The 3359-nt window shown below is 48.9% G+C and overlaps 1 protein-coding gene and 1 pseudogene across 1 annotated transcript in view; one reads left to right on the top strand and one right to left on the bottom strand.

Moving 5' to 3' along the window:
* Positions 1-807: 807 nt before the first annotated feature.
* Positions 808-1614, bottom strand: LOC110298855 (annotated as a pseudogene).
* Positions 1615-1736: 122 nt separating this feature from the next.
* Igsf23 (immunoglobulin superfamily member 23) overlaps positions 1737-3359 on the top strand; it is a 17007-nt gene continuing 15384 nt past the window's right edge. Inside the window, exon 1 of the mRNA XM_021168817.2 lies at positions 1737-1838. The gene's annotated coding sequence lies outside the window, so the exon portion shown is untranslated. The remainder of the gene's footprint in view (positions 1839-3359) is intronic.

Genomic DNA, 3359 nt, shown 5'->3' with positions numbered 1-3359 from the left:
GTGCAGAGCTCCACTTGCCTCTGCCTCCCCCTTTGCTGGGATTAAAGGAATTTCTTTGTACCACCACATAAAACTCTTTTTTTTTAATTGCACACCTTTAATCCCAGTACTTGGGAGGCAGATCTTTGTGAGTTTGAGGCCAGCCTGGTCTACATAGTGAGTTCCAGAACAGCCAAGGTGACATAGTGAGACTCTGTCTCAAAACCAAAAACCAAGACCTAAAGAACACAGGACTAGCCAGGTATGGTGGCGCACGCCTTTGATCCCAGCACTTGGGAGGCAGAGGCAGGTGGATTTCTGAGTTCGAGGCCAGCCTGGTCTACAAAGTGAGTTCCAGGACAGCCAGGGCTACACAGAGAAACCCTATCTCAGAAAAAAAAAAAAAAAGCACAGGACTACTTGCCCAGAGGTGGTCACAGCCTACACCCTGTCAATCACCAATCAAAAAAACAAACAAACAAACAAAACAAAACAAAACCAAAAAAACAAAACAAAACAAAAAAACTCAGAGGCTAATCTGATGAAGGCAGTTTTTTTTTTCCCTCTGCTGAACTTCCCTCTTCCTAGATGACCCTGTTGGGGTTCAAGAGTCGCCCTACAAACCACACAAACACCCATCTCACTCAGACAGAGATGGTTTATTGAATGCACACCAAAAGACTGATCGACCAGGGCAACAGCTTCAGGCTCAGGGGGCTGAAAGCTGTGCACTGGACATATCTCAGGGCCAGTTTGTTTGTTTGTGTTTGTTTGTTTGTTTGTTTGTTTTATGTAATTATATTTATGTACAGAAAACTTAGTGTACATTTAACCCAATTTAGTGGCAAGTTCTTTAGCCTTTGCCTTTTCCAACTTGGCCATTAGAGCCACAGACTTAGGGCCCAGGACGTTGCCTCTCCAGTGGCGACGGATCTCGCCATATCTGTCATTATAATTGGTCCTAATAGCTTCCACCAGCTTAGCCAGAGCACCCTTGTCTTCTGAGTTAACCTGTGTGAAGGCAACAGTGGTGCAAGTCTTCCTGTGGACCAGGAGCCCCAGCCTGGCCTTTCCCTTGATGATGCAGTAGGGAAGCCCCATCTTTCAACACAGGGCAGGCAGGAAAACCACCAGCTCAGTAGGGTCTATGTCATGGGCAATCACCACCAGCTGAGCCTTCTTGTTCTCCACCAAGGTGGTGACTGTATTGACTCCTGCTCGGAGGACAGGTGGTCTCTTAGTTGGGACATTGCCTTTGCCAGCAGCTTTCTTCTCAGCACGGGCCAGTAGCCTTTGCTTCTTCTCTTGCTTTGTCTCTGGCCTGTACTTGTGGGCAAGCTTAAGCAGCTGAGTAGCTGTCTGCCTGTCCAGGGCCTGGGTGAACTGGTTAGTGGCAGGAGGTACTTTGAGCCGCTTATAGAAGATGGCTCTTTGCCTCTGCAGCCTGATGTAGCGGTGCCATTTGATGAAGCGTGTTACTTCTCTTTTGGGCTGGATGTCCTTTCCAATGCCAAAGTTCTTGGGCCTTTTCTCAAACAAAGGATTGACTACCTTTTTGGCGTCCTGGTTCTTAACAACGGCAGGGGCCAGAGCCACCTTCTTCCCCTTGGCCTTCTTTCCTTTGGGCATCCTGCTCCTCTGGTGGAGAGAGCTCAGGGCCAGCTCATAAAGGCTAAAACCACAATTACCTCACAAGCAGGTGATGGTATAAAGATTCTAGCGAGCCTTAGCTTACCAGGACCCCCTGAGTGAACCACGCAGAGCCAGGAGTTGATGCAAAAGCAAGAGGAATTTATTGTTCCAGTACATTGGGGCCATCCTACACCGAAGGAGAAGTGGCGACCCTGCGCAATCATTCAGCCAGTATTTATACAGTACTTCATATGACTTATACAGTCACTCAGCAAGTATTTATCAGAGCAGCAGCCATTAGGCACAATGTGTTGGCAGAACAGTGTGACTTTTAAACTGCTTGGTCTTTAGGGAATGAGGTGGCAACGACTTTCTTTGTCTCTAGGTGGCCAATGGTCACTGAATGTGTTGATGTGCTTGGGCCTCCCCCACCCGCAGGTGGCCAATGGTCGCCTCCCCACCCCCCCCCATGGTCTAAGGAATGTAATTAAACCTCTCCCTTCCAGAGGGGAGGGGTGCCTAAGTGCTTCGTGACCTTTTTTCTTCCAGGAGGGGAGGGGTCTGGTGGAATTATCCAAATGCCTTGAGCTGACCTCTTCCGTGGAAGTCCTGCCGGATGGTTGGCCCTGGCTCAAGCCATTTTAGGCAAAAAACAGTTCATATTTAATTTGATGGATCCTAAGCGAAGCTTATGGTTGTGGAATTTCTTAAGATTAACAAGCCTCATAACACAGAACATAACAGGGTATGTGGTCAACATGACCCTGTTCTGAGTCAAGTTATTTTTCTGTGTCAGTGACAGGCAGGCATATCACAGGGACAGTATGGAATAGCTGGCAGGCATGGAACAAAATGGCTGTAGCTATGCTGAAGGGGGCAGACCTCAACAGTCCTAGCTTGTGTCAAGTTGATTAAACAAAACCAATCAGCTCAAACAACTACAGAGAAATCACTGAGCCTGCCGCGTAGTAAATGACAATAAATAACCGAGTCATCCAATAATGGTTATTATTAGAATCCTGAGTGACCTTTGCCCCCGGGGTGGACCTGTGTCTGGGAGAGAAAGCATGAGCTTGTGAGTCACGGGGATTTGAGTTAAAATCCTGGCACTCCTGACGCAATCAATTCTTCATTCTCTTATTCACTGACAAACAGTCCAGATTCCATAATTCCAGACATGGAGGCAGATGGCCAGGCATTCAAGGCCAGCCTTGGCTGTATGTGAGACGTTGAGGCCAGCTTAGGCCACATGAGAGCCTGTTCAAAAACAATAACATAGGCCCATTGTGGTGGCGAAGGCCTTTAATCCCAGCACTGGGGAAGAAGAAGCAGGTGGGTCTCTGTGAGTTTGAGGCCAGCTTGGTCTACATAGCAAATTCCAGACAAGCCAGGGCTACATGGTGATACCCTATGTCTTAGTTAGGATTTCTACAGCTGTGACAAAACACTGTGACCAAAAGCCATTTGAGTGGGCAAGGCTTTGTTTTGGCTTACAACTCTCAGGTCCTTCACTGAGGCAAGTCAGGGCAAGAACTCAAGGCAGGACCCTGGAGGAAGAAACTGAAGCAGGAGCCATGGAGGAAAACTACTCCCTAGCTTGCTCCTCACAGCTGGCCCCTCACAGCTGGCCCCTCACAGCTGGCCCCTCACAGCTGGCCCCTCACAGCTGGCCCCCTCACAGCTGGCCCCTCACAGCTGGCCCCTCATAGCTGGCCCCTCACAGCTGGCCCCTCACAGCTGGCCCCTCA

The sequence above is a fragment of the Mus caroli genome, chromosome 7, assembly GCF_900094665.2.
Source record: "Mus caroli chromosome 7, CAROLI_EIJ_v1.1, whole genome shotgun sequence".
Classification (NCBI taxonomy): domain Eukaryota; kingdom Metazoa; phylum Chordata; class Mammalia; order Rodentia; family Muridae; genus Mus; species Mus caroli.
Note: the sequence above shows the minus strand (reverse complement) of the source record. Positions and strands in the feature narration are given on the sequence as shown.